Source organism: Ranitomeya variabilis, chromosome 3 (assembly GCF_051348905.1).
Source record: "Ranitomeya variabilis isolate aRanVar5 chromosome 3, aRanVar5.hap1, whole genome shotgun sequence".
Taxonomy (NCBI): Eukaryota; Metazoa; Chordata; class Amphibia; order Anura; family Dendrobatidae; genus Ranitomeya; species Ranitomeya variabilis.
The window spans coordinates 337,958,044-337,981,973 of NC_135234.1; the positions used below are offsets into that span (position 1 = coordinate 337,958,044).

A 23,930-nucleotide genomic window follows, 5' to 3' on the forward strand; every position below is an offset into this window, starting at 1 on the left:
ATTGCACCAATCTTCCAACATGGCTAAATAGCTATAAAATTATTATTAATATTTATGTACGGTATATATATTTTTTTATTTTTATCGAAATTCTGGAGACAAAGTTACACCCGAGCAATGCTTGTTTTCATATTCATCTAATGTGATATTTGTCATCGTAAGGTTTGTTGGTTTTAGTATTCGTATTAATTTTATATTTTTTTGTATTTGGCATACTTCAATAATATAATTGTCCTGCTTCATATAGCCAGTATAGTATTCCAAAGAGAGAACTCTTCATCGCCCTATACATATTTAGATGTCAGTCGGTTATTGACTATAGATTATTAAAATTTGTGCCGACCACCTTACAAATCTCAGTTTGTTTTGATTGCCATGTTTCTTTAAAATGTAAGTCAGGTGACTACGGCTTGGGCTACAGGACCAGTTTTCAGATTGCAGTGTCAGTTAGGCGCTCACTTGTCATGATCTAACCAAGTTGATATATGTTGGTACTGTGTCTTTCTCGTCATCCAATTGGAATACTATTTAATTAGCTTTATTGGCAAGTCGATACCGTATTTGGCGGACTATAAGACGCACCCCATATTTTTCGGGTGGAAAATAGGAAAACTTTTTTTAATAAAATGTTGTTGTGTCTTATAGTTAGCTTACCGGGGGACAGTGGAGTGAGGTCACAGGAGGCAGGGTCGCTGTTCTAGGAGGCCTGTGCTGGCGGCCGGTGTGGGGCAATGCTGTGGGCCCCTGGGCTCTCATAAGGGGTCGGTGCAGGTGAGCGGAGTCCCCTTTCCCAATGAGCCCTCTGCGGTGGGATGTGCAGATTAAGATCTCCGGAGATGATGTTTTGCTCAGTGAGTCTGTATACTGCTCTACTTAAGGTTATGGGGTTAGCTCCGCACTTCCGCATGTCCATTTTAGTGATCAGTGAGATTCCCGGGAGCTGAAAACCCACTGATGAAAACTCCAGATCTGTGGCCATAACAATCCGTTTTTGGGTGTTTTTTTTAGAAGTGTTGATGCACTTTAAGAATCGGCAAGAAAAATGTAGATAATCTGGCATCTACAAGCTTAGTTTACAGTTGGATTTAGCTACTTTATGTAATTTTGCATACAGAAATTCTGATGGACAGAAAAATGAAAGGAGTATTCCCATCAAGGTAACAACCTTTCATTGTGCACCCAGTTCTTCCGGTGTACTGAAAAGATAGAACTGTCACATATATTTCTTTGGAGCTGTCTGCTCCAGGTTATAGAGGAGAAGGGAGCTACTGCTCTAAAGTGCCTGACGTATGGGTTCACCATTTACCATCCTTGTACTGTTGATTAAACACAAACTACAGTAACGTTGTGAATACATGGTAGAATTTATTATGTTCTGAGTCTGCGTTACAGATTGTATTAGAGCAGACAGCTACAATTATGTTCATACTACAAATAATAAACAGTCTGGACAGACCACACTCCCATAGAGCAACACACCCACCGTCCCTAAAATCAACCGAGAGAGAAAATTAAGTTGTGTTTCAGATCCTGATTTCTGCATTGCACTCTTAGAATCACTGACTGTACAGTATCCTGTATAGCAGCGATTGCACTCTGCTAGAGATGCTTTGGGGTCAGTTCCAAAGAATTAATCATTAAAATGTTATACTACAGTACACCTGTGCTTAAGTTGTAAGAAAACCTTGCTATAATTCTATTGGGGTAGATCCTCACAACCTCATGGTAACATTAGCAAACCCACAACAGAATTGCTTGTTTAATTTTCTGTGCATTCTCCCGTGACTTTGCCCATCCAATAAACAGGGTGAAATCCAAGACCTAAATTGATATGCTTCAGATTTAAAATTCGGTCCGTTTCGTCCTGGACTTTTTACCCTTATAGTATATTTATTTTTGTCCTGAAATTGCTTACGAGCGGAAGGGTTTGAACCACAACAGTTTCTGTTCTGATAGGTGGTCTATGTGATTGACCTCTCTTATTGTCACGGTCTACATTCTCCATCTATAAAGTTCTCTTTATTTACTACAGTCTGAACCATTTTGTTGTATTTATTCCCATCTGAAACAATGCATACACTGGACAAGGCGTTATAACTTTTCCGTGGGATGTTGTTTTCTTCCTCTTCAAATTATAAATCAGTTGTTTGCTCTTTGAAAATAATTCTGAGGCAGCTGCTGCAATAAATGGTCTATGAAGTATATGGCCTCAAGTTTTCCCATGTATCCTTTTTATATGTGCTTTATTCACAAACTCTGAAAGTCTTCTGCAGGGTAGTGGTTATGTAACCTTGAATTTAATGTGTGTCAACAAGCCTAAGTGTAATGTACTAATGGTCTTACATAATAAAATTACCATTATACACTATTATGTCAGGAAAAAAGATGACCAAACAAGGTATTGTTCTGCAATATAGGCTTTAGGGATCTGCATTATGTATAGTGGGCATGTAATCGGTTAAAAAAAATAAATACACCTCTATCAACACCAAATTTGTCCATTAAAGGAGTTATCCGCGACTTCTGTACTTTTTTTTTTTATTTTTCTTAAGGGGGTTAAGAATTTTCAAGCAGGTAGTTGCTAACTATCTATCTGTTCTGCCCAGTGCCGATCCGAGCAGTCATGGACCACTCCTGACGGAAATTCTGTGGCTTCATTTGTTTCACGTTAACAGAGCAGCTCTTCCTCTTTGGGTCTGCTCTGTCGACAGATGCGTCACTGCCAATGTCATGCTGATTGACAGTCGGCTCCATGCAGTTAGGGAGTGGCGAGTCTGCTGTCAATCAGCATGACGTCAGCAGTGACGCCTCTTCATTAAAGCAGAGCGGAGGATAAGAAGGTGCTCGGTTGACATAACATAACTGGAAGCCGCAGGAACCCCGTCACAAGTGGGCCGTGGCTGGTGTGAGCCAGCAGAGATTGGCACCAGGCAGGTAGCATCATACCCAGGCAGACCTTGCTTATAATGATACGCACTTAATGACATGTAATAGATCACTCGGTGCACATGTGCTGCCAATAACGATGGTAGCCGAAGTCCTGTTTACACAGGATGATATGCTGTCGAGAAGGATGATTTCTTGTGTGATGCACAAAAGATAATTTCAGCTTATGAAATGTGCACACAAGGCTACCTGTATGCACTTGGCAAAATTGAAGGCCTATTGATAGCATGTAGTATTTATCAGGAAATGTATCAATACTAGAGAAAATGGAAAGTGGATGAGTTGCCCATAGCAATGCTATATTTTAGCTGCACTAATCTTGATAAAACTCCTTTTTTACCTCATCTAACATCTGGGGCCATCTTAGGGCAAGTTGGGGACTACTCAGTCAATGTTCAGGCAGTATACCCAGGTTGATGGTAGGCATGACATGTAACATTTGGTTTCTCTTTATACATAATGTTGTTGTTCTTGGCATGTGTGGCTTGATTCTATGCCATATGTAGAAAGATGTTTAGGTCATGGAAAGTGAAGGATATGGTCGGTCTTTGAATTTGATGTTACTGTAAGTTTGTTTGAGAGTATGTGGAAGAGGTTGTTATGTAATTGGAAATTAAAGGGTCACCTATAAAAACACTATTTACCTGCAGACCTAGTGGAAATCTGCAAGCAAATAGTGGTTAAATCATGTTAGACTTACTGGAAGCGAGACTATAGGGAGAAAATGAAGTTATATTCTCCCTGCAGGGGCGGTGCAGGGGGCTATAACAGTCCCCTCTCACATTGGTTGCGCTGTAATCCCTCCCTGGCACTTTCCCAGCCTTCTGTGCAGTGTGTGTGGACGCAGTGTATGTGCAGAACAGGCGATCAGTCAAGGTGGGAGTCCTCACGGTGAGCAGTGCCTGTTACAGCCCCCTGCATTGCCCTGATGGCTTGAAGTGAGCAGCTGCAGGGAGAATAAAACTGAATTCTCTCCCTGTAGCCAGAATTTCAGTAAACCAGCCTAACAAGATTTAACCTCTATTTACTGCAAATTTTCACTATATCTGCAAGTGAACAGCGTTTTTGCTACAGAGTATAGACCTGCTGCATATTGTAGGCTTTCTGAATATAAAGCACATGTGGGTGAGTGTATAATTATATGTATCATTTGCATATAATACGCTTACTGATATACAGTGGGTCTCATTTATTAACTAGGTTGGCTAGCTTGAACTGAACAATGACTGCAATGACCACAGTTTCCTTTTTTCAATAACTTCACCAAGCATCTGTTTCTTTTATACTGTGTTTATTACATTTTTCATGCACTGTCACATTCTTTACCTAATAAATATTACAAATATAACTTTACAATTTTACTACAGACATCTCTGGATTTTCCAGGCCTCCCTGCACTAGCTGTTAATAACTGCTTTACATTACACATTTCTTTTATTCGTTATATTATCTTATTTTTGGTTGTCGGTTAAACCAGTAGAACCACATGCAATCCAATTGCAGGGTTAGCTTTTCCTTGATCCGTACCTCTTCTTGTCTGGGCCAAACGCTATCAGTTGATAAGCCCAGCAGTGTCATATGCTGCGAGTGGCATAAAAATGCTGGTCTCTGTGGCACGCCACGTTACAGTTTAAGCCACCATTGTCTATACAGCTGTTATTTTGTCAGGTCGATTGTATGAAAGTGGCTGCTGCGGCTTTCGACTTGCACTTGGTTTTGTTGGGTTGACTAGATGGAGGGGTGTTAGGACTGCAACGGCATCATACTGTATTATTACCGTATTATAGGCAGAAGAGTGAAAACAATGGTGATGTAGAAGAGCTGGACTCCTCTTTCGAACTTTGCTGGCTTGTGAAACTGATTCCTTTGCTTTCCCGCAGTCCCCTTATGATCCCACAGTGCTTTGTGCCAAGTGACAAACTTTGTACTTGTGTACTTAAAGGTCGCAAAAATAGGGTATATCTATGAAGATCCACTATGTGCAGGGAAGTGGCTATAAGCTTGGACAAGTGGAAGCTGCAGCCGATCCCTCAATAGTTATACACCATGGTGAGCACACAGCAATTCTCCAGTCAAGGAAAACTATATTTTTAATGAGCTCGCTAATATTTTGCAAAGGAACAAAATGTTGTTAGAAGGCACTATCATGCTTCTTGGCATAGCACTACATTACCACACCGTAACATCTCATACCACAGTTAGAACCTCAACGTCTAGTCATCTACAGTAAGTGTAAAAGGGCCCATGGCTCATAGCCACAGATGATGTACTTCGGTGCCAAGTGTGACCTATCTAAAAAACCTAACTCCGCATACAGTCTGAAATTTCATGGCCAGCAACATTGACACAATGGGGTACAAATATAAGAACCGTCCAGTGTTTAATTCCCTAAAATAAGCCTGTCACATTGAAAATGTAGTCCAATCTGCATGTTCTGGAACAGGATATGCCGAGTAGATTAATGTATAGTCTTGTGGGTAAACCTGGAATCCCTGCTCATTTCAACCAATGGGGTGGTGCTGATCAGTGACTGACCGCTATCTCTATGCACACGTCTGCAAGGAAGGCTGTCAGTCCCTGGGGAGCGCTGGCCACATGACTGAAAAAACCATTTCAATGAAGTTTTACCTATTAGGCTATGTGCACACGCTGCGGATTACTCTGCAGATTTTTCCTGACTGTTTTTGGTAAATCCGCAGGTAATCCGCACTGCGGATTTCCTGCAGAATTACCTCGGATTTACCTGCGGATTCCTATTATGGAGCAGGTGTAAACCGCAGCGGAATCCCCACAAAGAATTGACATGCTGCGGAATAAACAACACAGTGTTTCCACGCGGTATTTTCTGCAGCATGTGCACTGTGGATATTGTTTTCCATAAGTTTACATGGTACTGTATACGCATGGAAAACTTCTGCGAATCCGCAGCAAAATCCGCAACGTGTGAACATAGCCTTATTTTCCTCCTGCTCTGTAACATGCTGCCCACAGATTGGACTGTATTTTCAATGGCACAGGTTCTTTTAACTAAAAAATAGTAGTGTAAGTTTTCCTTGGTAGTCAATTGGTTAAATTCTGTTTAGTATAGTTTTTGCTATGTGACCGAGGGTAGCCATGCAGGCCTAATGGGTTAAGTCTGATATCGTCATAACTTATAAGGAACAGAATTGGAAATTGTATCCGTGCGCACATATTTCGCCAGTCTGATAACAAGCAAGTGATTGTAGGTGAGAAAACCTGACTAAAGGTGCTGGAGTTCTTTTATTAGTTTGTTTTATATAAAAAGTAATATTCATATCTCTCAAATTCTCTAAATAAAAATTACCAAGGTGCTGATGTAAAACACATTTAAGTGTCTTTACTGTTGTTTTTTTTGTTTCATCTGTAAAATTTATCAAATGATGACATTAAATGGTTAATAATATTTGTGGTGTTGCAAAATTGGCCCAGTATTGTATGTGTTGGCGGATTACAGAAAAAGCAATAATGAATTAATGGTATTATTGATAATGTAGGAATAATATGACGGTTCTAAATAAATAGTCCTGGATAGATCTCTCTAAGGATAATGACTGTAATGGATGTGTCCAATCTGTTGTGTTATAAACTGGTGCCTTATGACAACTGGAAGGGCAGCTTCCGTGAAATGGTACCACTATTCTGTAATCCTAATCTCCTGCAAAATGTATGACCTTCATCCTGACCAGCCATTTCATTGGGATCGGCCAACAATATAACTTGTAAGGACCCCCAAATGTAGTCATCTGATGGTATATTACAGAAAAAAAGAACATTTCTTCATATTTTTTGCTCATTAATACATTGCACCATCTCTTTGCCAAAGGTTATTTTTTTCTTATGCAGTCTTATGTTTCCTAAGAGTCGTGACCCTAAGCCCAAGCTCTAGGCTATGAAGCGGCATGGAGTATGTAGTGGGGGCACTTACGGTATATTCCTAGTAGTAGGACACCTGTGTATAGATAGTGGCTACAAATCACTCTTCACCTTTATGGAGTCATGGTGCAGTCAATTTTACTAATCTAGAGAAAATACTTTATTTTTGTAAGAGATGTATTGTGGCAACTCAAAGCGCTGTTTACATATATCTGTAATGCACAATATTCTTCTTAGGCTATAATACAAAATGTGTATTTTACTATGTAACCCTTGCTGCTATGTGTGTATCCTGATCTAGGTCGATTGCAAGGCATCCATGCACTTAAACGGGCATTAGTGACTCTATGGAACCTATGTACTGCTGTTGCAAACCTATAAAATGTTTGGTTGTAACAAATGCATTTGTTTGAAAATGTTATTAATGGTCACTGTTCGGGTTTGTATGTTCCACAGTTGCAAGTTCTGTTTCTATGCAAGTGAGGCCTCAGCTTGCATCACAACAGAATAAAATAATCTTATTATAATTGTAGTGTGTGTCTTTTACCTGACTAATATACTCATGTCTGTTTGTGATTTTTTTTGTAAAGGAGCCTTCAGATACATATGTGCACTATGTTACGCCATTGTAGGCCTTCAGGAGAATTGCATAGGTCAGCGCGCCCTATGGCTCTGATTCATCAAGAAAGGTGATTTTCTCTCCGGTCTTGACGAGGGGGTATATGGTGGATTCAGACGCTACTGATTCATGAAGAGGTGCAAGGATCTTCATAAAACTGGAGTGTCTGACCAGTGACATGACTGGAGTAATATTTCTGGTGTAAGGAACGCCGCAGCTCGTCATGAATTAGGAGAGCCCACCTGCCGCGCCACGTGCCTCCCCATTCCATCCATTTTGGAAGAACTGTGAAAAACTGGAGTGAAACCGCCAAAAGTCTCAAAATTATTGCGCAACTCTAAATTGTGCAACATTTTGTGAATTTTCAAAGCAATTCATGGCAGAATTCTGGCTAAATTGTTTTATTGAATTAGGGCCTATGTATGTAATCTTGTCTGTTTTAAGGAACCCTCGCAGATGTTGGAGCAATAGTGGAATCTTTGATATATAGATTTTTATTTAACAAATATTTTAACACACACACTTATGTTACAGATTAAAATGAGGTGTTTATGGTGTTAGGGGGGATCCTGCACTGCACAATAGCTGAATTTCGCAGTTTGGGCATTTAAGGTACTAGTATATATATTCATAGGTTACAAATTTGTAATAAGGTTCAAAGAATATTTCAATGTAGAAACATATTCTAGATATTGAGATATCGCTACGTGTACATGTGCAGTTGGAAGTGGTGGTGAACACTAAAGTGTATCTGTCACTGCCCTACACTACGTTTTTGTGTAAGTAGAACTAATTTTAAAAATAATGAAGAAAACTGACCATGACACTAAATGCTGCTGTGGAGGGTGGTGGGTGCCACTGGGAAACTGGACGTTTGGACACGACTCTTGCTGCACAGCCAAGTCCTTTAGATAGTGTTTAAGACTACTTTTCTCCATTTATTTAGTTTTTTTAGTCGTTATATTTACATAATTTGATTGTAGCGCTAACTAATGTTTTTTTTAACTAAATAGGGCAGTGACAGGGCACGGATAGATACACTTTAAGGCCATGTTCTCGCATAGCGTAAACACCTCTTTATGTTTCTGCTGCTTTGTTGTTTAGAAAATCTGCATTCAATTTGTTCATACAACATGACTGTTTGATTGGAAATGGAAAAACACAACAAAATTCAATATTTTGTTGTTTGTTTTTTTTACATTTTTGCACTTGGGAACATGATATTGTATTATGACATGAACAAAAGGCTTAAAAGAGCTATCTTTTAAAAACAAGACCGCTGGTTAGATTTACTAATAAAGAAAATATTTAGACAGCATAAACCTAAATTGCATTTATCCTATCTCACCCGGACCATTAAACGACTGCCGTCTGCCTACATTATTTCTAATTTGTGGTCGTTTCATAGCCTTTCGAATGTACTTCTACGCACACAAAACGATTGCTAATACTATTGGTCTACATTCATTTTTCTTGGCAGCACATTTTCTGTTTACACTGTTGGCGATGTGCTGGCGAGAGATTATAAGTATTTCATACGTTTTTACACTTTTATTGACAAATATACACACTTATGCAAAGACTAAGCAGTGATATTTTGAGTCTCTGGCCTGGAAACTCCCCAGTTCTCAATTCCATTGAGAACCTGTGGTCAATCCTCAAAAAGCAGGTGGACAAATAAATACCCAGAAATTGTGGTAAACTCCTAGCACTGATTAGACAAGAATAGGTTACGTCAGTCAGGATTTGGCCTACAAGCTGATATCCAGCTGCCAGGGCGGGCGTATTGCAGGAGTCTTGAATAATAAGGGTCAGAATTGTAAATACTGAATTTTTGCATAAACTTGATGTTTTCATCAATAAAAAACGTATGAAATGCTTACAATTGTACTTCAGTAACCAAAAGAACATCGGATCTGAAAATACTGAAGCAGCAAAGTTTCTAAACGTTTGGCTATGGCTCAATGAAAAGTTGAATTAGCACAGAACTTAAGCCAGAGAACTGAACCACACTTGTCACCTTCTGTTATTACCATTTTTGTAAACTGTAGAATAATTGACCACTAAATGTAAAACTTAATTACCGTACAAAGATATATTGATGGTAAATGTGTAATATAATGTTTCATGCTATCGGCCATACTTGAGGGCTATGATATGTGCATCCTTCACATGGTGCCCCTATAAATCATGCGGTTACTCTAATCTTGCAGAAAGATCTCCAAAAGTTATTTTCCTCAACAAGTCTATGAAACCCAAAAATTGTACCATGTTCCATTACATTTTGTATATCGGAGATATTTTCCTTACAAGCATTGATGTAGACTTGGTACTGTCTTAAGCTTAAAATTAGTGGTGGGCAGAGACTGAATACATATGGGTCCTGATTCTGTATTTACTATTAAATCACCTTTCTTTTTTGTCTTATGGCATTTGTTGTTGTTTTTTTATGATAAATACTTCAGAATGGTGGTCGCTGTTCTGGAGTTTTACGCGAAGTCGAAAATGGTCTTTAATTTGGTCTTCAACCATTTAGAAAATTTCTTGGCTCAAAAAGTCACACATTTTGAAAAATGGCACCAAAATATCATGCAAACATAAAATCACTGCAGGGAGCACCAGATTACTTTTGCAACACATTTTGTGACTTTTCGAAAAGACGCAAATGATGAATCGGGTGAAACAAATGGAAACTCTAAACTCCGCCATCAATGGTGAACTAAAAAAAATATAAAACCATAAAAAATAGACTTTGAAATGGTGCAAATGGAATGTTGAATATGGTGCAAACAAAAAAAACAGTCCTAAACACTGCAAGCTTGACAAAAAACAGGCGCAAGTACAATCATGAATCGGGCTTTTGACTAGTAAACCCTCTCTGAAGCAGGACTGGTAAAATTCTCATTGTAATATCAAGATTAAACCATCATTCTGAAAATGGATTTACAAATTAAGATCATTAGCTTCGTGGAGGTCTAAGAGATTTATTTAAGTCAGTACAGATTGTATTGTAAAATCTGGTTGACTTATCCTCTGTAATCTACACCTCCGTATATACAACCCCTGGCAAAAATTATGTAGTCATCGGCCTTGGAGGATGTTTATTCAGTTGTTTAATTTTGTAGAAAAAAAGATGATCACAGACATGGCACAAAACTAAAGTCATTTCAAATGGCAACTTTCTGGTTTTAAGAAACACTAAAAGAAATCAAGAACAAAAAATGTGGTAGTCAGTAATGGTTACTTTTTTTAAACAAGCATAGGAAAAAAATTATGGAATCACTCAATGCAGAGGAAAAAATTATGGAATCGCCATGTAAATTTTCATACCCAAAAATAACACCTGCATCAAATTAGATCTGCTCGTTAGTCTGCATCTACAAAGGAGTGATAACACCTTGGAGAGCTGTCGCACCAAGTGGACTGACATGAATCATGGCTCCAACACGAGATGTCAATTGAAACAAAGGAGAGGATTATCAAACTCTTAAAAGGGGTAAATCATCACGCAATGTTGCAATTTTTGGGGGGCTGGAGCTAAAAGATGACATGTCGTGTGACCAAAAACATCTACGCGATGTAATAAAAAAGGCCAAATCTCAGATGAGTCTCATGCAATTCACATGCGAGTTGCATTGAAGTGTATGAGGTGTGAGTTGTGTGAAAACGACAGAAAATCAGACGTGTTGGAAAGCATTTGCAACTTTGTACTGCACAGTAGGTCGCAGATCACAATGCGACACCATAAGAAATCATCAGTCGTGATATCACGTGACTTGTGGTCACTGTGTACCCCTAGCCTTAATGACAACCAGTCTTTGTAGCACAAACACTGCTGCTTTTTACTTTTCGATTGCAGAATATGAAGTTTGTATCTACCTCCTGAATTTTGCTGGGTTTCAGGTTGGCACAAATCAGAAGGAAATAGAGAATTAGTGCCGCTGTTAACAATGTTCCCTCGGAATACGGTGGCTTGCAAAAGGATTCACCACCACCACACTCCCCCTTGGTATTTTTTTTTATTTTACTACCTCACAAACTTGAAATTTCACTGTTTGTGTGTGTGTGTGTGGTGTGGTGGGGGGGGGGGGGGTTTGCATCAGTTCATGTAAAGAACACGTCTAAAACTCTGAACATTTGGTTTTATTTTTATTATGAAGCAAACCACAAATAGGACAAAATAACTGGAAACTTCAATGTGCATATCTATTCACAATCCTAAAAGTCGGTACTTTGTAGAGCCTCCTTTTGCAGCGATTACAGCTACAAGTCTTTCTGAATAAGTCTCTATGAGCTTTCCAAATCTTGCCTCTGGGATTATTGCCCATTCCTCAAGGTAAAACTGCTCCAGCTCCTTTCTTCTGCTGAGCATCAATCTTCAAGCCTGACTACAGATTCTCAATTGTGTTAAGATCTGGGCTTTGACTAGGCCACTCCAAAAAAAAAAAAAATTACACGTTTCCCCTTAGTTGATTGTTGCTTTAGCAGTATGCTTTGGATCATTGTCTTGTGGGAAGGTGAACTTCCATCCCTGTCTCAAATCACTGACCGGTTTTGCTCAAGAATATCCCTGTATTTCGCAGAATCCATCTTCCCCTTTACTTGGACCATTTTCCCTGTCCCTGTTGCCGAAAAACATTCCCACAGCATGTTGCTGCCACCATGTTTCACTGTGAGCATGTTCTTGGTGTGCCGCCTCTATGGAGTGTGTAGTTTATTGTGGTCGTATGGACAGATACTCCAGTCTCTGCTTGGGACCTCTACAGCTCCATCAGGATTACCTTTGGTCTAAATGCTGCTTCTCTGATTAATTCCCTTCTTGCTAAGGATGAGAGTTTTGGTGGGTAGCTCTCTCTTGGCAGGTTTGTTGTGGTACCGTGTACTTTCTATTTGATGATAATGGATTTGATGGTGCTTCGGAGGATCATTAGAGATTGAGATATTATTTTTTTTTTATAACCCAACCCTAACTTTTACTACGACTTTCTCCTTGGCTTGTTTGGAGATCTCTTTGGTCTTCATGGTGTTTGGAAAGTGGTGCCTCCTGCTTATCCCCTTAGGGACCAGGGGTATTTCCATTTGTGTTTCCATTTTTCACTCCCCTTCTTCCTAGAGCCATAACTTTTTTATTTTTCCATCACTATGGCCATGTGAGGGCTTGTTTTTTGCAAGACTGGTTGTACTTTTGAATGACACCATTGGTTTCACCATATTGTGTACTGGAAAACAGGGAAAAAAATTTTTAAGTGCGGTGAAATTGCAAAAAAAAGTACAATTCCACAATTGTTTGGGGTTTTTTTTTTTTTTTACCATTTCGCTAAATTCTAAAACTGTCCTGCCATTATGATTCTCCAGGTCATTGCTAGTTCATAGATACCAAACATGTATAGGTTCTTTTTTACTTAAGTGGTGAAAAAAAATCCAACGTTTGTAAAACAAGCAAAAACCCCCCACCATTTTCAAAGACCCATAGTGTCTCCATTTGTTCGGGATCTGGGGCTGGGTGAGGGCTTATTTTTTTGCTTGCCGAGCTGACGTTTTTATTGGTACCATTTTGGGGTACATGCAGTGTTTTAATCACCTGTTGTTGCATTTTATTGCAGTGTTTCAGCGACCAAAAAAATCGTAATTCTTGTGTTTTTTTTTTTTTTTCATTACGCTGTTAACCAGTCGGATAAATTTTTTTTTTTTTTTTTTGTATCTTGATGAATGATTGGGCGATTCTGAACGTGGCAATGCCAAATATGTGTATTTTTTTTTAATTTTTATTTTGACTGTGGCAAAAGGGGGGTGATTTGAACTTTAATTTTTTTTTAATATTTTTAAACTTTTTTAAAACTTTTTACATGCTTCAGTAGTCTCCTGATTGCTTGTGTTACACATAGCAGGGCTTCAACCCTGCTATGTGTAACAAAAATGCTCATAGGAGTTTGGCAATGACTACCACAGAGGCCTCCTGCAGACCCCGGGTTGTCATGCCAACCCATTGGCGCCCGCGTCATTTAACATGTTAACAGCCGTGGGTGGATCAAATTCCACCTGTGGCTGTTAGAGGCCCATGGCAGCTGATCAGATCAGCTGTCATGTGCTGGAAAAGGTGCAGGCTCAGCGCCAGAGCCCACACCTCGGGGTGGGTGTGACCTATGACGGACATAGCACGTCATAGGTCGTTAAGGGGCTAATGGTGTTGCAGCCTCTGTGGCTTTTCAGAAAAGGTGTGTGTAAACTGACAGACCATGTGACACTTAGATTGCACATAGGTGGTTTTCCTTTCACTAAGCATGTGATTTATGAAGGTAATTGCTTGCATCAGATATTTATAGGGGCTTCATTGCAAAAGGGGTGAATACATATGTACATGCCAATTGTTAGATATTTGATCCGATAAATTTGATTTATGCCTATATTTTTCTCACTCCACGAACTTAGACTGTTTAGTGCTGATACATCACACACAAATTGGATTACACAAATATTTAAACACAGGTTGTAATGTAACAAAATAGGTAAAAAGCCAAGGGGTGTATATTTTCACAAGCCACTTTACATACATTTTATGTGTCACTGTATTTTAAGACAGCCTTTCGAGTTGAAAGCATTTGTGCCTTGTCATAGATCATGGCTGACCCCTACAGCAGGAGTAGATTGATATTTCTTTAAATGTAAACATTTATCTAGACATTGGCGCCATTTTCGGGGAGTCATCCACGACCCTATCTTCCACATTATAAAATGCAAGGAATAAGTAGAGGATTCATCCGATTAGTTGCTATGTACAACTGCTCTGCTTTTAGTCTGTGCTACTTTCTACATGCCAGCGACTTTGCACCTGCTGCATTGTGCCCCGAGATATTCCTGTACATTGGGGTTTCATCAGCTGACTAGCTCCTGTGGGTATTAATATGTACTTTGATGTAATCCTTAAAGTGTCCTTTTAGCAAAATGTGATTTAGGTGCAGTAGTTATTGCCATAGTTAGAGTATGTGCTTTATTGATTGTATTACTTGTAAGACTAGTTTCTAAAAATCAAAGTATTTTTGTAAATTCACAAGCGTGTGGTCAGTGTAGAGCGCATACACTGAGGAGGTACACACTTGACACAGGCAACAGTCAGGATGGAGGCCAAGGCATCTGTCCACCATAGAGACTCATTGTAACCGCACTGTATACATTTCGTTGTTGCGTTTTCCTATATGGTTAAACCAATAACATGCAGCCACATACCTGCCAGGTGGAGGACTAAACACACTTTTGGCCTTCTAGTGAGTGGAGGCCGATGTGAGCGGTACAGTAGCTCCTCACCTATTGTGTAAGGATGTGCACAGATGCAATGTGAACTTAACCTAAGAACCATTTTTTAGAAATCTTATATTCATTTATTTGCTGCTATGGAAAATGCAAATTCCTTTTTTTTATTTTTTTATAAGACTGGATATTTCCTCCTGTTTATCTCGGCAGTAATAAAACTAAACTGCACGCATGGAACCAGATTCATTAAGATCCCAAAATGGCGTAAATTCTGATTAATTTGCCAGACGAGCTCCAGCCACTTTGGCAGAGCTGGCCAGAATTGGCATAAAAAATCAAAAGTTGTTTTACAGCATAAAAGTGCTTGATGAATCCGGCCTTTCGTTTATTCCTAGGCAGGGAAGTACCTTTCTGGTAAATGACGTAATCAGTTTGTTCTTTAGTATGATGGATATAGGGCTTTGTGTATTCTAACCTATTATAGTTTATTTAATGAAAATTATTCCATTCATGTAACTCGCTATTTACTAATATGTGACTAATTACTCTTAGGTTGGAGAAAAATATCAGATGTCCGGGAATATATGTTACCATTAAATCTATTTTAAGGGCGTTCTCTTTTTAACTTGTGCTGAACTAAGGAAAGTTTCCATTTCTGTTGTGTGGCATCAGTAAGCTGAAGGCTTTATTGCAGCTTATGGAATATATACAGGTTAATATATGCAGCGTAATAGACTGTTATATGATCATTGATACCCTATGGCAACACCGTAGGCATCGTGTGCTTTATATTTACAAGATAAAATGAGTGCAGAATTAGCAACTGCCTCTCTTTTCTGCAAGAACTATAATGGTCAGAATTTGCAGACAAAAATAATAATAACAATATTTTGTGTAGTTTTGCAGGTAGTTTTGTCATTTTTACGCAGTACCATAATAATGGCTATTAAAGCTAGTGCTTTTCCAGGAGAAAATAAAAATGCATTAAAATGGGTTGTCTGGTCCAAATTGATAAGTCTGCAGTCACTCTATGTGACTGCAGACTTATGAATCCCCCAGCGTAAGCACTGTACGCTGCGGGTTTCGCAGGTTTCTGAGCCTGGAGTGGCGGTGATGTTTGTGTTATAGATACTCCTGGTCAGAACCCATCTAGAAGGTACGGCCTCCATACAAGTGTGTGGAAGCATGGCCGTCCCCACTGGCTGTATGTATAACTCGTGCATATCCACTGACCTGGCTCCGAAACTGGTGAATCATTGCAGCGCACAGTGCGAACGCTGGGGGATTTGTATGTCTGCAGACACATAAGGTGGAGACTTATCGATTTGGACTGGACAACCCCTTTAAAGATTACAGAACTCCTATTCAGAGGTCAGGAGGGGTTATCCGGTCTAAATTGATGTCTGCAGTTACTCTGTGTGACTGTAGACTTTTGAAACCCCCCAGCGCACACACTGTGCTCTGTTAGAATTTGCTGGTTTCTGAGCCGGGAACGGCAGTCAGGTATGCGATATGCATACTCCCGGGCAGAGGCTGGCTAATGTTGGGCACCCACTAGAAGTCCGCGACCTAGCTCCAAACACTTGTATGGAACGAAGCCACTCCCACTAGATGCTTCACGCAGAATGACTGCAGACCTTTCATTTTAGACTGTACAAACCTTTCAATGACCAGACTGAGCCATGAACAGCATGGGTATTCAAGTTATAGATAATATTTGGATTACCAGCCTAACAGCTGTCTCTTCTGAGCGCAGCATAGGGATCCAAACAAGTGCAAACACCATTAGTTATCTAGCAACCAGACCAGAAGGGATTGTTTGGGCTGGATAACCGCACCACTTGTCCTCTGCTCATATCATATCATAGGGAAACACAATAGAGGAGATGTCCACAATGCCAGCAGCCAGATTGTTTGTTGGTGCTTAGAAACAGTCTTGTGTCCTACACATGTGCCAACATTTTACATCACAAAAGATGAGTTTACATAAAATACCCATGATCAGGAACTCACTGGTCCACACACCATTCAAGATTTTTTTTTGTTCTTTGTTGAAATTCTTTTGATACCACACCAAGAAGATCTGATGTATACTATAATGCCATTTTTATCTCCATGTTGATGTACCTCTTTAGTTACTTTTTAGCGGATATATGTTGGTACAAGGATCCGCTGTGGACATGATGGGTATATGACACGGTCTAGGTTATTTGATATCTATCCTTGTAATATTAAGTGTTTACGAAGTATTGGATGAACTGCTGCTGCGGATGGAACGTCCCCATGCGCCTTTGCTTCAGAGCACTCTTGTAATGTTTACTGTAACCATGGTGCTAGCAGTTGTCCTTGGAGCATCCACTCAGAGTAGGAAGGTGCTCATATTTCTTATGAATGAGAAAGCTGCCTTACATTGAAACTGATCTACATGGTTAATGCATATGTCCAGTACATTCTGCACATTCTAAGCATGTGGTTTATTAATGCTGCTAAGAAAACCCATAATAGAATTTATAGAGGCACTTTCTTAAAGATGGCTCTTCTTCTTGCATTGTCATGTTCTCATTATTTTGAATTAAAATTCTGGGATACATGTTTATAGTGGTGCATTGGCTAATGAGCTAATCATGTAATTCCAATGTATACCATTGCTTGAAGTCTTTCATCTATGTGTCTAGAGATGAGCAGATCACTTAGTGCAGCCCCAATCCAGGTCAATGAACAAGAGCTGCGATATGTAGCAGCCAGCAACATTTTCTACAGGGTTATGTCCTATATATTTCTATAACCAAAAACGAAGAGCGGAAAAGTAGAAAGGCACTAGATCTAATGGCAGAAGATATATAAGTATACAAGTCCAATTTCCAATGAAAGGGTGGTGCTTTACACGCTCATAGTGGTGCTCGACATCATGTAGCAATCCATAAGCAGCATATATGAAGAAAGAAGGAGAGATGTGGCACTCACCGAGTCGTGTTGTAATAAGTCCTTTATTACTCCGTCACAAGGATTAAGGACATCATTTCAAAAGGCTGCGGGTACGTGCGAGGGTGACCGGGACGACGGCCGGTTTGCACCGACTGCGCTTCAACGGATCCAGGTATGTGATCGAAGATGATGTAATTTCCTTTATAGGGCGTCTCAATCATCTCCAGTACAAAAAAAGACTCTTGTACTGGAGATGATTGAGACGCCCTATAAAGGAAATTACATCTTCGATCACATACTTGGATCTGTTGAAGCGCAGTCGGCACAAAACTGCCTTCGTCCCCGGTCACCCTCGCACATACCCGCAGCCTTTTGAAATGATGTCCTTAATCCTTGTGATGGAGTAATAAAGGACTTATTACAACACGACTCGGTGAGTGCCACATCTCTCCTTTCTTCATATATGCTGCTATATATTTCTATAAATGTGAACAAGTGTCCCCAACATTACTAATGATATCTGCCCTCCATCTGTCAGTAGCTGGGCGAATCAATGTCATTAAGATGAGTCTTCCCTAAACTCCTATATGTTCTGGAACATTCATCCTCCATAGTCCCACAAAAGCTCTTTGCCATGATCAGCTCCCTTTTAGCATTCTAAATATGGGGCGCAAACAGACACAAACTGAAAATAACCACTCACGGAAGCCTCAGGGAGAAGGCAGGTGCGGCACTCTTGGACTTTTCATACTACTTAGCTGTCCAACTGCACTTTTTACAACACTGGAGAGCTGATAATTATTTGCCTAATTCTAAACACCACCTTGTGCACTGATGGGGTCTTGCAGGCAACAGCGCAATACTTATGTGCCAATTCAAAGACTAAGTAGCTGAGTCCCCCTTATGGCATAGCAGTGCTCTTCCTGAATTCCTACATTCCAAAGGTGCTTAGTTTTGGTCTAACTTAGGGGTCAAGACACTGGCACAGGTCTATATCCAGGGTGTTATTGTTTCCTTTGATCAATGTCAACAGCTCTATCTAGTCCCAGACACGCTTTCTTTAGGTATCTGCAACTAAGACATGCCCAAAATACCCAGTTTCCAGACATTGGAAATTCTCTCATATCCTAATACCCCCTGATTAGGATTCTCAGGAGCCAGGGACCCAAGGGGTTGATCTCCTTTTTATACATCCAGTCACTAAGCAGGAGATACTACTCCTCATCGCCATTGTTGGTGGAGGCCAAATGGAGGACAGTAGTATGCTCCCTATCAGAGGAGGATTGGAGCAAGGCCTTGACCTCCCCACAATATGTTTCACTGGCAATCAATAACAAGCTGGTCAAAATGTGCATAGTCCATCAATGCTACCTGACACCTAACAGGTTATATAAAATGGATAGTTCCACCACTGCAGATTCCCATAGGTGTGGGGAAGAGGTGGCAGATTTTATATACCTGATGTGGTATTGCCCTCCTATTGCAAAATTTTGGAAATAGGTCATGGCTATCCTCATCAATATCATCCAATCCCCTGTACCACTCTGCCTAAGGTGTGTTTATTAGAAATCCTTGATGAGGAGACCTGGCCTCACTACCCTTGTACTCTTCTCAGGGAAACATTGTTTTTGGCTTGCAAGGCTATCACCATGCAATGGATGGATAGAAGATCCCCACAGATTTCACACTGGGCCAGTGTGGTACTGCAGCTTCTTATGAGAGGGTGGTATATAAAATGATTCATTGTCCTCAAAATTTGATAAGGTGTGGAAGCCTTGGTTTGATTCTCTTTTGACTCACATTAGTCCCCAGACAATGTGGTGTATTCTCTCATCATTAAATCAGCACTCCCATCAAAGTTTTTATCCTTTTAATGTATTGCAATCATTGTATTATGTAGCACTGTGTACTTGCAATTGCTCATTTTTTCTTCTGCTCAGGTAATTCTTCTCTTTACTCTATGTAGAAACAGGACATCTCTTGTCCCTGCAGAAATCATTCCTCTCCAACTCCTGACTCGGCTGCTGTTGACTTTTGCTGTGACTGATTACTCATACAGGGAAAATTGACCCCCAGTTTCTACATAGAGCTTAGAAGGATTCAGCTAGTCAGTTATGAATCACGTGATGTCATATGCCTAATGGAAAAGAGAAGAATTAATTTGGTAGTAGTAAAACAGTGCTATATAACATGATGATTGCAATATATTAAGAGGATAACATTTTGATGGGTAGTGCTTCTTTAAAGTGCGGTATGTGATATTTGCTAACATGGGTGTCTTATACTTTTGGTTAAGATCTTGGACTAATTTTATGTTAACGGCAGGGTTACCTTTATCAGACCGTACTAATGAGCAATGAGAAATTCTGTTTGTTCTTTTGTTATATGATGTAACCTTGTTATGTTGTATAATCTTCAATAAAACGTGTTTAAAAAGATATCTGGTATCTATACTCTAAGAGAAATCTGGACATATGTTAATTACAAGTTTTTTTGTTTTTTTTTACTATTATTAATGTTTGTCATTTACTTGATCATTTATAAAATGATGTATCATGTGTTATACCAATGGTTGGCGACACTCCATGATGCCTTTATGTGGATGTGACTGACGGCGCCTGTGACCAATGGTCTGTCATCCTCTTTGCCTTGTTCATAGCCACAGACCCTATAAAAGTAATAAATAAAACAATAAACCATTGTTTATTAGTCTGCTTAATGTTTTTTTCTTTGAGGAGCGTAGCCATAATGGTGCTACAAAATCTAATTGGAGCTATCCTCTACTTCGCAGCTGAGCAGAGACATGGTGTTGTAGAGATAAGACCTTCCATACTTCACTAGGGTTAAACTAACATTCCTGCATTTTTTTTTCCGGGGGGCTACACCTTGGCTATTCAAGTGCAAATTTTTTCCCTCCACATTAAGTGATGTGATAACTTTCTTAATGTCATAAGAAAAGCTCAAAATTGCACTCATTGTATTCATACAGAATGCAAATGTAGTTTGATTTTTACCAATCTCACAAATAAAACTGTGTGCTGGCCAATTACTTTTCATCTGTGCTGAAGGAAAAGTAGGGGATACAAAATGTGAAGTGTATATATACGTTGCGTGACTTATCAAGTAATGAAGCAGAAGGCCAAGGCTGCCATTTTGTCATTCATGCTCAATAGATTGACATTGGGAGAAACATGATGACATAATGCATGGGGGGTTGGGAGGGGAGGGCTACCAAACACTTCTGGAAATCTTTTTTTCAATGTACCTTTAGTTAATCAGTATGATTGAATATGACTAATTACCCCTCAAGTGAATTATGTTATATATTGTATGATCATCTTTATTACTCACATATTTTAGAAACTGGAATAATTTGTCCTGGGACTGTCTGGTATTGAACGTAAGCCCACTTAAAAGAATGGACTGTGCTGTAATATCAGACACAGTCCACGGACCGAAGAGGAAGCAGACTTCTTTTGTAAACTCAGACAACCGCTGTTTTGGTGGGTTTATAGGATTAGAGAAACAGCTTTTTTTTAAATTGCGGGTTTTTTTTTTTAACTATGTATCTTCATGTTCCATGGAGTCAGCCATGTCTTTTTCATCCTCTGTGAACTCTTTAATTTAAAATATGAATAGCAGACCTATATTATTGATCACATGATGGTAAGAAGTAGCTAAATATCAGACTTAACCCCTTAATGACAGCCAATACGTCTTTTAACTGACCTGAGATATAAGAGAATAGCATCACCATACAGGTGACAATCCAACAGCTGTCGGCTGTACACTATAGCTGACAACTTGCTGCATCAGCCACGATCAGTGTTTGCACTGTCCAAATCTGTTTAACCCCTTAGATGCTGCTTTCAATAGTGACTACATCATTATAAATGGATAACAGACTGTGGGGGCTTCCTCCTAATCCCAATTGGTGCCCTCAGATCATGATTTTGTGGTCCTGATGTTTGCGATTGGCAATTCATGATCAAATTCTGGCCTTAGCGTCTGCCGGCTGTCGTAACCTGTTCAGAAGTTAGAGGGATTTAGGTGGTAAAAATGCACATTTTCAATTCTGTCATGTCACTTTGCATTAATTCCTGGAAAGCAACTGAAGGGTTAATAAACTACCTGACAGCAGTTTTCAATATACCAGGGGGTGCCGTTTTTAAAATGGTATCACTTTTGGGGGTTTCCAAATATATGGGACCCCTAAAGGCACTTCAAACATGGCTAAGTCTCTAAAAAAAATACATTTTGTAAATTTCCTTGAAAAAATGAAAAATTACTGCTACATTTTTAAACCTACTAAAATGCTAACAAAATAAAGAACATTTTACAAATGGTGCTGATGTAAAGCAGACATGTGGGAATTATTTATTAATGTTTTGCTGTGGCATGACTATCTGGATTAAAGGGATAATCATTCAAAGTTTGAAAATTGCTAATTTTTTAACATTTTTCTCAAATTTCTGATATTTTTTATAAATAAACACAAAACATATTGACCTAAATTTACCATTATCATAAAGTACAATGTGTCAAGAAAAAACAATATCAAAATCACTGGGATTTGTTGAAGCGTTCCAGAGTTATTACCACATAAAGTGACACTGGTCAGATCTCAAAAATTTGGCTCCGTCACTAAGGGGTTAAATATGGATAATGACTAATGTAAGTTCTATGCAAATTGTGTGCTTACAGATATGTTGAAATAAATATTAAAGCAATGAAAATTGATCTGTACTTGGCCAAAAGGATAACTTTACAAGTTGAGGATTTGATGTAGAATCCAGGCTAAAATACGCAATAAAACGTACAAGAGGCAAAGTGAACATAACCCTGCTGTAACTAAATAAATAAAAAGCAAAAGTGCATTTAAATAACACAGGGTTCTTAGTAATACTGTTTTTGATCAAAAATATCATAAAAGCCATCCCACCGTCGACAAGGTGACCCTGATCGGGACAGTCCTACGCTGTCTAATATTTTTTTTTTTTCAAATATTTTTTATTGAGCATTTTGATATTTTTATAATATGGGAGAAAGGGAAAAGGGAATGAACGTAGGGGAGGGAAAGGAAAGAAAACCCCAAACGCAGTGGGGAATGGAAATCAGGCATTAGAAAACAGACCAAAGAATAGTTGCTTAAATATACTACAAGTTTGTTACTTACAAAGGAAAAATAATTAAAGTATTCTAACGTTATAGTAGGATAGCCATAAATTTTAGCAAAAATTAAATGTTGCTTAAAGGCTAGGCCTAGCAGTAAAAAATAACGGTACACAGGTGAGAGTTAAAATAGCCTAGGCATAGAAAAACACTATATTTACATGATGCTTGCGTATAAATCCAATAAGTAGATAATGAAGTAGCGTCATTATCTAGTAAAATTATATGATGCTCAGTAATATTAGTATACTCAATTAGTAGTCCGTGAAGTGAAAGTAGATTAAAAAGTCGTATAAAATGTAAAATAATGCCTGTACAAGTCCCAGAGTGCACATGACACCCCGTGGACCTAGTGGAGGAAAGTTCGGTTTTGATCCAAAAAACTAACAAGTAAAAAATTTTAAAAAAAACTTTGAATTGGAATTAAGTTGTTTCAGCTACTCAGATGACTAATCGTTGATTATTTATAACATGTTTATCCAGAACAGAACCTATCCAATTGTGGAAGGAGAATTAAAAGCAGCTTCTGAGGGCTTGATTCCGGTACGTTTTAAAAGTTCAATACCCTCGTCCGGAGAGGAAACCTGAAATAATCCTGACGGGAGTCTCACCCGGAGAGTTTATGATCTAGTCCAGGTATAAGAGAGGCCAGCTCGCAATAATGTACGAGTGATATGTGAAAAAAACTCCTATTTTGGAGAGTGACTTTTGATAAGTCCTTATAAAAAGTCAGATGTTTATATGGAGATGAGAGGAATCTGGGATTCTTTGAAATACCTAAGAGTGCGTTCCCCACCCAATTTGGGTAAAACGTAACAATAACGTCGCATGACAGATCCTTGGAAAGGGTAGGCGGTCAGCGTATTCTAACCGCTTTTTCTATCAGAGGGCCTTCGATAGAGTTAGGAAGTAGATTGGAAATCATTGATGATATATAACTCTCCAGCTGAGAGGCCTGAATCAACTCTGGTATACCCCTAATCTTGATATTATTTTTCCTTCTAAAATCTTCAAAGTTGGCTAAATTGGTTTTTAGGAGATCCATTTTTTCCTGAATCTTTTCCAGTGATTCTGAAGGTTTAGAGATGGTTTGAGAAAGATTTTGTTGGTTTTTTTCGTGTTTGTA

At 39.1% G+C, this 23,930-nt stretch overlaps 1 long non-coding RNA gene across 1 annotated transcript in view; it reads right to left on the reverse strand.

The window, feature by feature from the left end:
• Positions 1-11,615: 11,615 nt before the first annotated feature.
• LOC143815974 (uncharacterized) overlaps positions 11,616-23,930 on the reverse strand; it is a 241,873-nt gene continuing 229,558 nt past the window's right edge. The window contains exons 2-3 of the long non-coding RNA XR_013223857.1: positions 20,199-20,300; positions 11,616-12,678 (exon numbers count right to left, since the gene is read on the reverse strand). This is a non-coding gene — a long non-coding RNA (uncharacterized LOC143815974). The remainder of the gene's footprint in view (positions 12,679-20,198; positions 20,301-23,930) is intronic.